The sequence below is a fragment of the Salvelinus namaycush genome, chromosome 38 (genome assembly GCF_016432855.1).
Source record: "Salvelinus namaycush isolate Seneca chromosome 38, SaNama_1.0, whole genome shotgun sequence".
In the NCBI taxonomy this organism is placed as follows: domain Eukaryota; kingdom Metazoa; phylum Chordata; class Actinopteri; order Salmoniformes; family Salmonidae; genus Salvelinus; species Salvelinus namaycush.
The window spans coordinates 5,903,030-5,918,028 of record NC_052344.1 but is presented as its reverse complement, the minus strand read 5'-3'; positions in this window follow the sequence as shown (position 1 = coordinate 5,918,028).

The following is a 14,999-nucleotide window of genomic DNA, read 5'->3' as shown; positions in this document are numbered from 1 at the left end:
AAGGCCTGATTAGTGGAGTGCTGCAGAGATGGTTATCCATCTGGAAGGTTCTCCCATCTCCACAAAGGAACTCTGGAGCTCTGTCAGAGTGACCATCGGGTTCTTGGTCACCTCCCTGACCAAGGCCCTTCTCCTCCTATTGCTTAATTTGGCCGGGAGGCCAGCTAGTCTTGGTCTTTCCAAACTTCGTTCCATTTAGGAATGATGGAGGCCACTGTGTTGTTGGTGACCTTCAATGCTGCAGACATTTTTTGGTACCCTTCCCCAGATCTGTGCCTCGACACAATCCTGTCTCAGAGCTCTACGGACAATTCCTTCGACTTCCTGGCTTGGTTTTTGTGGGACCTTATATAGACAGGTGTGTGTGCCTTTCCAAATCATGTTCAATCAATTGAATGTACTACAGGTGGACTCCAATCGAGTTGTAGAAACATCTCAAGGATGATCAATGGAAGCAGGATGCACCTGAGCTGAATTTCGAGTCTCATATCAAAGGGTCTGAATACGTATGTAAAAAAAAATGTGCAAAAATCGTGTGTAGATTGATGAGTAAAAAATAAATACATTTTAGAATAAGGCTGTAACATAACAAAATGTGAAAGAAGTCAAGGGGTCTGAACATCTTCCGAATGCACTTTATTGGTTTCCTTACCCTGTAAGCAGTCTATGAACATGGGGAGAATGTCAATTTGTTTGCTAGCATCCTCTCCTCCATCCTCTCCTCCGTCCGTTCCTCCCCTCCTTTTGAAAAAGGTCAAAGGTAATCGAGTAGCGGAGGCAAGGAGAGGAAACGTGGAAACAAATGCACTTGTGACTCTCCTTCTCCACTCGTGTGATACAAGGCAAATTATGTTTACAGGGCTGGAATGCCAAAGTAAATGCGTAAAGTGATAAAAACAAATGTATCTAGTTGTGAAGACATTTTATAGATAAAAGGGTAAGTAGCGTATCGTTTTTTAATGTTTGCATGCTTTTCTCCTTCGAGAAAACAGCTGATTCAAAGGGCGGATTATAAAACACTTCTGCGCTACCTGCCGCGAGGATGCTCTTGTGCATCCTCTGTCGAAGTAAGTTATTGAAGAGGGCAACAGAGTCCTTTGTTTGCCAACTAACGAATTGACACTCTCCTCAATCACTCGACCACTTACCGGTTTACGTTTTACGGAGGAGAGGAGGACGGAGGAGTCGAGAAGAGGACAGACTATCCCAATTGAGAATCTGTCACGGTATGACAGCAATCCATGCTTTGGCTTTGTATACCTGGCCGCTGTTTCAAACGCTAACCTTTTAGCATTTGTGGCACAAATCCAATGCAAGTTAATGGTACCTATATTACCATTTTCACACTTCATATCCAAATCATCTATATGTTACACCATTGATACAGGGCAAAACAGACCAAAAGGACATGGCAATTTAGGTCAATTTATTTGTTTTTTCCATAATTCATTATATGTAAACTTATCAAATCAAATTTACATAACCTTAAAAAATGAACAATTCAAACAATAAATAATCAATACAACTTAATTTAATCAAATCGCGCAAAACTGAAAGCACAAACCACCGCATTTAACGACAGCAAGGTGACTGGGAATATGGTCGAATACAAACAGTGTAGTTACTCCCTCCGTAAGGCAATCAAACAGGCAAAACGTCAGTACAGAGCCAAGAGTCGCAATTCAACGGCTCAGACACGAGACGTATGTGGCAGGGTCTACAGACAATCAAGGATTACAAAAGGAAAACCAGCCATGTCGCGGACACCTACGTCTTGCTCCCGGACAAGCTAAACACCTTCTTCGCCTGCTTTGAGGATAACACAGTGCCACCGACACGGCCCGCTCCCAAGGACTGTGGGCTCTCCTTCTCCATGGTCGACGAGAGTAAGACATTTAAGTGTGTTAACCCTCGCAAGGCTGCCCGCCGGGACGGCATCCCTAGACGCGTCCTCAAAGCTTGCCCAGACCATCTGGCTGGAGTGTTTATGTTTCCGTTTATGTCCCCACTTGCTTCAAGATATCCACCATTGTTCCTGTACCCAAGAAAGCATAGGTACCTTGACTAAATGACTATTGCCCCGTAGCACTCACTTCTGTCATCATGAAGTGTTTTGAGAGGCTGGTTAAGAATCATATCACCTCTACCTCACCTGACACCCTAGACCCACGACAATAAACGTCCCGCCTCCATCCACAGATTACGAAATTGCCATCACACTGCACACTGCCCTATCCCATCTGGACAAGAGGAAAACCTATGTAAGAATGCTGTTCATTGACTATAGGTCAACCTTCAACACCGTAGTACCCTCCAAGCTCATCATTAAGCTCGTGGCCCTGGGTGTGAACCCCATCCTGTGCAACCGGGTCCTGGACTTCCTGATGGGCCGCCCCCAGGTGGTGAAGGTAGGAAACAACACCTCCACTACGCTGTGTCGCAGCCGGCTGCGACTGGGAGACCCAAGAGGCAGCACACAATTGGCCCAGCGTCGTCTAGGTTGGCCGGCCGGCCGTGATGTCCTTGTTCCATCGCGCTCTAGCTACTCGTTGTGGCGGGCCAGGCGCATGAACGCTGACTTCGGTCACCAGTTGTACGATGAATGTAAAAAGAAGGGGAACTATAACTTCTTATGGCTGCAATCCCGGTAACGGGATCGATATGACAAAAACAAAAAAAAGTGCAGGGCGCCAAATTCAAAAAACAGAAATCTCATAATTAAAATTCCTCAGACATTCATGTGTCTTATATCATTTTAAAGGTAATCTTGTTGTTAATCCCACCAAAGTGTCCGATTTCAAATAGGCTTTTCAGCGAAAGCACTACAAACGATTATGTTAGGTCACCACAAAACCACAACTGCTGTGTCATATTTCCAAAAAACTTTACGGAAAAATAAACCATGCAATAATCTGAGACGGAGCTCAGAACAATAGCCAAATTAGCCGCCATGTTGGGGTCAACAGAAACCAGAAAATACATGATAAATGTTTCCTTACCTTTGATTAATTTGTCAGAATGCAGTCCTAGGAATCCCAGGTCCACAATAAATGCTTGATTTGTTTGTTAATGTCCGTTATTTATGTCAAATTAGCTACTTTGGACATGTTTACCAAACGCCAAACCCAAAGCGCCTCCACTACCGTCCACTATAACGTGACGAAATGTCCAAAAGTTCCGTTAAAGTCAGTAGAAACATGTCAAACGATGTACTGAATCAATCTTTAGAATGTTGTTAACATACATCTTGAATAACGTTCCAACCGGAGAATTTCATTGACTTCAGTTGACTGATGGAACGGAGCTGACTCTCACGTGAACGCGTGTGTTCAATGCGTGATCACCTCCTGCCAGAGCTCACTAATTCCTGTCTCCTTCGGCCCCCCTTCACATTAGATTCATCAGACAAAGTTCTATTGACTGTTGACATCTAGTGGAAGCCGTAGGAAGTGAAAACTCATCAATATCTCTCTGTGATTTCAATGAGAGCTTGGTTGAAAATTGGCACCCCCAGAAAAAATACAAACAGGAAGTGGAACTTCTCAGGTTTTTGCCTGCCATGTGAGTTCTGTTATACTCACAGACATAATTCAAACAGTTTTAGAAACGTCAGTGTGTTTTCTATCCAATATGAATAATAATATGCATATATTAGCAACTGGGAATGAGGAGTAGGCTGTTTAATATGGGCACCTCTGTGCACCTTTCATCCAAGCTACTCAATACTGCCCCTTCAGCCATATGAAGATAACCACATAACGGTTAAATTGATACAGCATTCTCGCTCATGGGTGCAACAAATGTAGCCTCTTACAAGGCACGCCTCAACATATGTTAATGAGCCAGAAACAACAATACCATGCACCTGCTAGTGGTCAAAAGGTTTTTGGAACTCTAAAGATACGGTACTGTATTCTGTGGGGTGGAATACAGCAATTCTTTCCCCGCAATGCACCATCATTTGTATGCTTCAGTAAAACAATTCTGAGTGTTTGACTGATGCTAATAGCCCAAATTACCATATAAATTACAGTTTTTCATTACATTGCTCTGTCTGTCATACTCCAGCCTATCTGCACCGTTAAATCCTCACATCCCTCTGCTGTAAGCTTCTTAAACCCTATAGCATTGACATACCATATGTTTGCTAACAGAGAGGTAGTCTCTCTCTCCCTGCCATGCATCCACCTGCCCTACAGCCAACTGCCTTCTGCCCTGACCTGGGTTAGGCTGCCTTTGGCTGGATTGGGCTGCATGTGCCAGGGGCTTACCTGTGTAAGGGTTAGGAGTTTACGTATCAGTGAAAGTGTGATGCTTAGGCACACACACACACACAGACACACACACACACACACACACACAGGCAGAAGAGCATGACTTCATCAGGCTAACTCTCATTGCAAGGAATCTTTCGGCTTAGGTTTTGTGAGAACTTTACACAAAATCCTCTCACACACAAGAAGCTATCTGGCACCTTGTAAAGGAATTCACATTATCCTCTCTGACACGTCACTGTCACTTGTGCTACATTCCCAAAGCCTGTTGTCTCCAAAGACATGAGAAATTCCTTCTCCACACACCCTCTCTCCCCCTCCATCTTTCTTTCTCTCCTCTTTCCCTCTCTTTTTCTCTCTGCCTCCTCTCTCTTTTTCTCTCTGTTTCCTCTCTCTTTCTCAGCCTCCATCTGCCTTCCTCTTTCTTTTTCAGTCTACCTTCCTCTCTCTCTCATTCTGCCCATTCGACAACTGTTTACCAGTTAGGTATACATTACCGGGTCTCGTCATGTTAGGGCTTCCAATTACATAGTGATCTCATAAACCTCTCTACATCCTTCTCCCCTCTCTCTGTCCCTCTCACTCTCCCCCTACTCTGTCTCTCTCCCCATCTCTCTCTGTCCCTCTCACTCTCCCCCTACACTGTCTCTCTCCCCGTCTCTCTCAAGGTGTTGGTGGTACTCTCCTGTCGACCCGCTCAGAACCCCCAGATAGAGACGGGTGGAACGTCTCCCCTGTCCCCACGAGGTGAGACCTGCTGTCCATTCCCATTCAACAGCCATGACGCTCTTCAGCCCCATTCAGTCCCAGTCAGTCCCCTGCCTTACGGTCCCCTTTGAAAAGGTCTTATCTCTGTCTTCCAGGCTGACGCTGGCTAGAGGGCTTTTTCTGCATTATACAGAGAGATCCCATTATCCTACTGTTACAGGAGACAGTCAGTCTGTCAGTCCAACACAGGTCAGGCCATGGACCATCATGAGACAGACTGCAGGCCTGACTATGGTTCTGTGGTTTCACAGACAGTCTGGTTTATTTACTGTCTAATCCTTTCTTAGTGGTAGCATGTGACATGGGTACATGAGCTGTAACACCACGGCCAACACAGATAGTCAGAGAGACGCCTTGTGTGTTTGCGTAGGCAGGTGGGGCTGTGTTGAGCCATAGGCAACTTGGCAACAGCGGTATGTACCGATATGAATTACACTACTATGTACACCCCTTACTGTAACTTTTTCCACATTTTGTTGTGTTACAGTCTGAATTTTAAATGGATTAAATTGAAATGTTGTGTCACTGATCTAGACACAATACCCCATAGTGTCAAAGTGGAATAAACCGCTCAGGGATTTCACCATGAGGCCAATGGTGACTTTAAAACAGTTACAGTGGAGTAACTACAACAACATTGTAATTACTCCACAAAACTAACCTAAATGACTGAGTGAAAAGAAGGAAGCCTGTACAGAATAAAAATATTCCAAACATGCATCCTGTTTGCAATAAGGCACTATAGTAACACTGCAAAAAAACTTGCAAAGAAATTAACTTTTTGTCCTGAATACAAAGCGTTATGTTTGGGGAAAATCCAACACAACACATCACTGAGTGCCACTCTAAATCTTTTGCAGCATGTTGTGGCTGCATCATGTTATGGGTATGCTTGTCATCGGCAAGGACTAGCAAGTTTTTTAAACAAAAATAAATGGAATAGAGCTAAGCACAGTCAAAATCCTAGAGAAAAACCTGGTTCAGTCTGCTTTCCAACAGACACTGGGAAACATACACTGCTCAAAAAAATAAAGGGAACACTTAAACAACACAATGTAACTCCAAGTCAATAACACTTCTGTGAAATCAAACTGTCCACTTAGGAAGCAACACTGATTGACAATAAATTTCACATGCTGTTGTGCAAATGGAATAGACAAAAGGTGGAAATTATAGGCAATTAGCAAGACATCCCCAATAAAGGAGTGATTCTGCAGGTGGTGACCACAGACCACTTCTCAGTTCCTATGCTTCCTGGCTGATGTTTTGGTCACTTTTGAATGCTGGCGGTGCTCTCACTCTAGTGGTAGCATGAGACGGAGTCTACAACCCACACAAGTGGCTCAGGTAGTGCAGCTCATCCAGGATGGCACATCAATGCGAGCTGTGGCAAGAAGGTTTGCTGTGTCTGTCAGCGTAGTGTCCAGAGCATGGAGGCGCTACCAGGAGACAGGCCAGTACATCAGGAGACGTGGAGGAGGCCGTAGGAGGGCAACAACCCAGCAGCAGGACCGCTACCTCCGCCTTTGTGCAAGGAGGAGCAGGAGGAGCACTGCCAGAGCCCTGCAAAATGACCTCCAGCAGGCCACAAATGTGCATGTGTCTGCTCAAACGGTCAGAAACAGACTCCATGAGGGTGGTATGAGGGCCCGACGTCCACAGGTGGGGGTTGTGCTTACAGCCCAACACCGTGCAGGACGTTTGGCATTTGCCAGAGAACACCAAGATTGGCAAATTCGCCACTGGCGCTCTGTGCTCTTCACAGATGAAAGCAGGTTCACACTGAGCACATGAGCACATGTGACAGACGTGACAGAGTCTGGAGACGCCGTGGAGAACGTTCTGCTGCCTGCAACATCCTCCAGCATGACCGATTTGGGGGTGGGTCAGTCATGGTGTGGGGTGGCATTTCTTTGTGGAGCCGCACAGCCCTCCATGTGCTCGCCAGAGGTAGCCTGACTGCCATTAGGTACCGAGATGAGATCCTCAGAGCCCTTGTGAGACCATATGCAGACACATGCACATTTGTGGCCTGCTGGAGGTCATTTTGCAGGGCTCTGGCAGTGCTCCCCCTTGCACAAAGGCGGAGGTAGCGGTCCTGCTGCTGGGTTGTTGCCCTCCTACGGCCTCCTCCACGTCTCCTGATGTACTGGCCTGTCTCCTGGTAGTGTCTCCATGCTCTGGACACTACGCTGACAGACACAGCAAACCTTCTTGCCACAGCTCGCATTGATGTGCCATCCTGGATGAGCTGCACTACCTGAGCCACTTGTGTGGGTTGTAGACTCCGTCTCATGCTACCACTAGAGTGAGAGCACCGCCAGCATTCAAAAGTGACCAAAACATCAGCCAGGAAGCATAGGAACTGAGAAGTGGTCTGTGGTCACCACCTGCAGAATCACTCCTTTATTGGGGGTGTCTTGCTAATTGCCTATAATTTCCACCTTTTGTCTATTCCATTTGCACAACAGCATGTGAAATTTATTGTCAATCAGTGTTGCTTCCTAAGTGGACAGTTTGATTTCACAGAAGTGTGATTGACTTGGAGTTACATTGTGTTGTTTAAGTGTTCCCTTTATTTTTTTGAGCAGTGTATTTGCTTTTCAGCAGGACAATAACCTAAAATACAAGGCCAAATATACACTGGAGTAGCTTACCAAGACGACATTGAATGTTTCTGAGTTAGCTAGTTACAGTTTTAACTTAAATCGGCTTAAAAATCTATGGTAAGACTTAAAAATGGCTGTCTAGCAATGATCAACAATCAACTTGACAGAGCTTAAAGAATTTACAAAAGAATAATGGGCAAATATCGTACAATCCCGGTATGCCATTCATGCTCTTAGAGACTTACCCAGAAAGACTCACAGCTGTAATCGCTGCCAAAGGTGATTCTAACATGTATTGACTCAGGGGGTTGAACACTTATCTCATCATATAATTTTACCTTGACATTACAGAGTATTGTGTTTGGATCATTGACCAAAGAAAGTGACAATTAAATCTATTTTAATCCCACTTTGTAACATAACTAAATGTGTAAAAAGTCGAAGGGTGTGAATACCTTCTAAAGGCACTGTAAGGTTCTGTGGTTGGCCTGCTGCCATTCTCTTTGTGGATGGGTGTGTCTCTGTATGTAGCACCGGTTGCTTAGAAACTGGATCAATATTTCGAGATTGTTATGCTGACAATTTAGCAGCAGCTGCCTGTTGCCTTACAATAAGGAGAAGTTAATAATAATTAGAATTAAAGTCACTTTACATGGAGAGGTAATCAGCAAGTGAAAAAAAGAAGCAATAAAGTCCCACATTAAAATAAGTAAGTGTACAAAAGTAGACTAAACATGAGAACAGACTAACAAGGGAAAACACTAAACATGAGAACAGACTAACCAGGGAAAACACTAAACATGAGAACAGACTAACCAGGGAAAACACTAAACATGAGAACAGACTAACCAGGGAAAACACTAAACATGATAACAGACTAACCAGGGAAAACACTAAACATGATTACAGACTAACCAGGGAAAACACTAAACATGAGAACAGACTAACCAGGGAAAACACTAAACATGAGAACAGACTAACCAGGGAAAACACTAAACATGATAACAGACTAACCAGGGAAAACACTAAACATGAGAACAGACTAACCAGGGAAAACACTAAACATGAGAACAGACTAACCAGGGAAAACACTAAACATGAGAACAGACTAACCAGGGAAAACACTAAACATGAGAACAGACTAACCAGGGAAAACACTAAACATGAGAACAGACTAACCAGGGAAAACACTAAACATGATAACAGACTAACCAGGGAAAACACTAAACATGATAACAGACTAACCAGGGAAAACACTAAACATGATAAGACTAACCAGGGAAAACACTAAACATGATAACAGACTAACCAGGGAAAACACTAAACATGATAACAGACTAACCAGGGAAAATACTAAACATGATAACAGACTAACCAGGGAAAACACTAAACATGATACCAGACTAACCAGGGAAGTGAACTAGACGGATAAAAGCAAAGACACCAGTGAATCCGAGTAAGTCTGTGTGACGAGGCGTGTCTTATCTGTTTCAGATATGCTCTCTGACATTCCCCTCTCTCTTTCTCTCTCTCTCTCGTATCCTTGCCGAAGGACAAAAGCTGTGTTTTACAGGGATGGTTGATGTTATTAGGTCATCCTCTCAGGTCTGTCCTGACTCTCAATGCGGGGGAATGTAAAGGGGCTTGGAGAGAGGGAGCATAGGGAGCAGAGAGGGAGGTGGAGATATTGCTGGAGGTTTTGAAGGAGTTGGAGCAGGGATAGAGGCCAGGTTGGTCCTGCAGGGTGTAATGTGAGTGTGGCTGCTAAGAGGAGACAGGTTACTTCAGGCTCTCCAGGCTGCTTGCTACAGGCTGCTGGGTGGGGTGCTCAGGCTGGTCATGTGGCTCATGACTGTTTAATGTGCATCAGAGGAGAGCGTAGAGAGTTTCAGATCAGGTTCTCAGCTTTTACACATTCTCAACAATTTAGGTCATACATGCATAGTACAAAATATGTCACATTCAGGTACAGATACACATTTAAAGGCCAGCTTTCACAACATACAGTACAGACGCATAGTGTATACACAAATAGAGACAAATAATATAAACTATATCAACATTCAGCACAGCCACACACACATCCAGTGATTCTCAAATCAAATCAAATTTTATTGGTCACATGCGCTGAATACAACAGGTGTAGACTTTGCTGTGAAATGCTTACTTACGAGCCCATTCCCAACAGTGTGTGTGTGTGTGTGTGTGTGTGTGCGTGCATGTGCCTATAATTCACCTAACAGACAAGCAGATCCTAACTGCTTAGAAACGGGAGGACGTAGGTGAGGTACTCTGACGTCATTCACCCGTTGCTAGGGTACTAAAAACCCCATTACTGCAGTAAAACACCTACTAAAACGTGCTCTTAGTCTGACCAGTGTGTTTCTGTTCATTTGTGTGTGTGTGTGTCCATGCACATGTGAGTGCTCTCTCCCTGTCCTGGATCCACAGAGGACAACCAGAACCAGTGTGCATGTGGAATGGTCTTTCATGTGTCTTAACCAGCTCAGTGCATAAACATCTTCCTGTCTCCATCTAACTCTGGGAAGGTCTCTCTCTCTCTCTCTCTCTCTCTCTCTGTCACACACACTGTCCCCTGGGAGGTCATTAACACACACACCCATCCGCTGAGCTGTGAGACAGTCTGAACAGTGTCAGGAATCATCAGAAGATGTAACAGCCATGAAGGAGCTGCTGTCAGCACGATACAACACACAGAAGTTGGCACAAGCTTCATGTAGTCAAGTCAATATACTGTACACTGAGACTGTGCTCCGCCAGGAGTTATAAAGTCTATATAGACTATTGGTAACATGTCAAGTTAAAGGCAAGGAAGTCTTAGTAGACTATGTGCGTCAGTACACATGATGCCCCAAACCTACTCTGTAAAACATTTCCTGTAAAATGTACAGTAACTTACTGGCAGCTATTGGCCAGCCAGTAAGTTACTGTAATTCATTTCACAGTACAGCTACTGTAATACATTTTACGGTACCAAACATGTTACTGTAATCTAATTTACAGTATATTACTTGAATTACCCATGCAGTGATATATTACCCAGTGTTCTTTGCAGATTTTCATTTTGGTTATTTAGTGGGCGCTCTTGTCCTTATAAACGTACGTTTCAACCAAGGTTGATAAAAAATATATACATATATATATACATATCACAGTCATAGCAAGTAAAGAAAATCTGTAATCGTTACTGAAAATGTTGTTGTAGTTAAGAATACATTGGTCTTCAAAATAATTTTTATTACAACAAGACATCTCATGATATATCTCTGACTATCTCTGGATAGCGCCAATATATTACTGACATATTCATGGTAACTTCATGCCAGAGCAATGGAACAGAGTACAATACAGTAAAAGTGACTATTAAACTGTTCCATTTTTTTTCTATAATATTTTACAGTAACTACAAGGGATTAGAGCAAGCAGGTTGGCTGCTAGGCATTTGCATATTACAGCATATTAATGAATATTAGCTGTTATATCACTTGCACTTCTAGAGGCTTCCAAACTGGCTGTTATTACAGGGAAAAACAGATCGAATGGACATGGATAAATAGTCAAACATTATAAGGTAAAAGGCCAGCTACCAATGTGATCTGTTCCCTGTATACATTTCATTGTGAGGGAACCACCACCACATATCACTTAAATTGGTACAAGACTCTCGATAACAGGTGCAACAAATTCAACCACTTACAAGGCATGCCTAAAATATGCTAATGAGCCACAATATTTCCCCACAATGCTCCATAATTTACAGTATGCTGCAGTAGATATATAGATATATAGCAAAACAGCAATACAGTACTATATTGTTGAATTGTATTGAAAATATAATCAGAAATGGCTAATAGTGACTATTTAAATTATATAATTATTAAAGCATACCAAGTGATATTTTATGTTTTCCATCACTCGCACTTTAGGCCTTAACAAAGCCTTCTAAACTGACAGTGACTACACGGCAAAACAGACCGAAAGGACATTTATAGCCACTCAACCATTAAAGATTTGAGACTGGCTGCCACTCTGTGTCCCTTAAATGTAATTGTGAGGGAACCACCACCACATATCACTTAAATTGGTACAGCACTCTCACTAACAGGTGCAACAAACATAGCCTTTTACAGTAATAGTCTCAAAATATGTTAATGCGTACAAACTAGTATTCAAAAGGTTTTTGGCACTCCAGAAACGCAGTACGCTATTGTATTCTGAATTATAGTAAATTACTGGCAGCAATTTGCAGGTAAATTACTGCTGAGTTTCAGGACAACGTTTGTAGAATTCCTAAAGCACAGTATATTACTGTATTCTGTGGAGGTATAGCATTCTCACTCACGGGCGCAACAAATATAGCCTCTCACAAGGCATGCCTTAAAATATGTTAATGAGCCAGAGACTCTTTCACCGCCCACAACATTTTCACACCATAATGATTACTTTAAAACACATTTACGGTATTTTACTGTGCATTCGACAGTATATTACTGTTGAAATTACAGAAGGGTCTTACAGTGTTCTGTAAAACAAATGTACTGTATTTTACTGTGCGTTCTACGATAATCTACTGTATTTAGTTTATACAGTATCACACTGTTGATTAATACTGTAAGTTACTGATGAAGTTACAAAAACAGCTAACCCTGTATTGTAGCACTGAGACAAAGGAACTAAATACAGATGCATTGCAGAAAATGTAAAGCGTGTAGTGTATTTTGAGTTTTAAATAAGCTCCTGAAATCCTTCCGAGTGGCGCAGCGGTCTAAGGCACTGCATCGTAGTGCTTGAGGCGTCACTACAGACCCGGGTTCGATCCCAGGCTGTGTCACAACCGGCCGTGACCAGTAGTCCCATGGGGCGGGGCACAGTTGTCCGGGTTAGGGGAGGGTTTGGCTGGGGGGGGGGGCTTTACGTGGCTCATTGTGCTCTAGCGACTCCTTGTGGCGGGCCGGGCTCCTGCAGGCTGACTTCAGTTGAAGACACATTGGTGCGGCTGGCTTCCGGGTTAAGCGGGCGGGTGTTAACAAGCATGATAAGGCAGGTCATGTTTCAGAGGACACATGACTCAACCTTTGTCTCTCCCGAGCACGTTGGGGAGTTGCAGCGATGAGTGAGGAACGCAATTGGGGAGAAAAAGGGGGTAAAATACAACAAAAAAGGCTCCTGAAGTTTGTAATTTCCATTTTGAAATGTCAGACTTGATTTTTCCTTACGAAAAGGTATTAACCTCTACAAAAATGTCCATTCATTATAAAACGCATAATAATGAAAATGTCCTGTTGTTGCAGGATTATTTACCTGCTGTAGCAAACTGGCTCAAATTAAGATCCTACATCTGTATAGACACAGGCTCTTTAAATAATTGGGTTTTCCTCTAAGGATCATGACAGTAAATCTGCACATGGAAAGATATCCACATGGAAAGATGCTCTTCCTCAGTGGGGATTTCGAAGAGAGTTGAAGGAAAGAGAGGAGAAGGGAGGGAGAAGAGAGAGAAGAAGTGAAGGGCAGACAGAAAGAGAGAGAAAGGCTCACTGAGTGAGTGACCTTGTCAAGGTTCCAGATCAGGATCAGGTAGCTGTTTCTCTGTGCCAGGGGAATATCCTCCCTCTTCACTGCCTTCTCAATCTGCCCCCTGGTGGGCTAACACAGCATGACCTTGCTGTCCTGCCACAGGCCACGAGACGTTACCAAAGTACAACTTACTCTGAGTTGTGTAATGTGGCTCAAATTGTGTGTGTGTGTTTGACTAGGTAAGGTGTGTGGGTGTGTTTCTGACACAGTCACACTGACTGTACCATCTCTCTGTCTCCCCAGTAGGAACAGGGAGGAGGAGGAGGAGGAAGAGGAAGAGGAAGAGGTACTCCAGCTGAAGACCACACGCTCAGCCTCCTGCCCTAACCCTGAAACACTTGGTCAGAGACAGGGTCTAAGACTGACCTTGCCTCGCCCTCTACCCAATCCAGTTTCCCCAGCCCTCTCCCTCCACTCTCCCTCTTTCTCTCCCTCCCCCCCGGGTGACCGGACCCAGATGCCCCCGGAGGCCCCTTTGGTGCCCAGGAGGAGAGGCTCGGTGCTGGCTCGCCTGCTGAAGAGAGATAGGGTGGTCAGAGAGAGGGATGGAGAGAAGGATGAAGAGGAGGGAGGAGAGAGAGAGGCAGAGCTGCATCTGTACGCTGTGTCGCCTACGTCTCGGATCTACCTGCACCTGCAAAGCTCCTGGAACAGTTACATTATAGTGAGTCGTTCACTGTGCGTGTGTGTGTGTGTGTGTGTGTTATAATGTTGTAATAACGTGTGTGTATGTTGATGTTTTTCCTCCAGAGGTCAACGTTGCTGTTGGACCCCCTCTACAGGAGGAGATGCAATGTCATGTTGAGCACTTCCCCACAGAAACAAGCCCCCATTAGGTACTTTCAAATACTTTTCCCCTATCAGATGCTGTTGGTATTCCCATCAGGGTCATGTTCAGTTGACACCAAACGTAAGAAAACTGATCAAAATGGGGAGGTACCACCTGAACGTGTCCAATAAGAAACGCTTGTTTCGCTGCCCTGCTACTGTTCCCTAGTTGATAGTTTCCCCCATCAGATACTGTTCCAACATGTTGTTCCACGGTCACTCCCTCCCCTGTCGGTGTGTAGTTGGGAGCGTACAGCCCACCTGTTCCGCCAGTTGAGTGGTGAGTTGCTTCAGGAGGGCATCAGTCTGGAGAGCCTCTATCTGCTCCTCCAAGAGCTCCGCACCGCAGCACACCGCAGCATCACCCTCAGGAAACTCTTCTGGAGGGTGAGATCACATGGATCTCTCTGTGTGTGTGTGTGTGTGTGTGTGTGTGTGTGTGTGTGTGTGTGTGTGTGTGTGTGTGTGTGTGTGTGTGTGTGTGTGTGTGTGTGTGTGTGTGTGTGTGTTTCTGTGACTGTGTGTGTCCTTCTTTCTCCATACATAACTGTGTGTGTGTGTGTGTGTGTGTGTGTGTGTGTGTGTGTGTGTGTGTGTGTGTGTGTGTGTGTGTGTGTGTGTGTTTCTGTGACTGTGTGTGTCCTTCTTTCTCCATACATAACTGTGTGTGTGTGTGTGTGTGTGTGTGTGTGTGTGTGTGTAGTCCAATGACATGTTTCCATTCCTGGTGCCGATGCTGGAAGACTCCCTCCGGAGCTGTCAGAGGCCGGAGACCAACACAGCAGACAGCCTGCTGTGAGTGACACTGTGTGTGTGTGTTTGTGTGCACAAAGCTGACAGACTATTTTGAGTGACTACAGTGATCCTTGGTTAACACCGGGTTAAGATTACCTCTTATCTTTTGTAACATCACCACCATCAC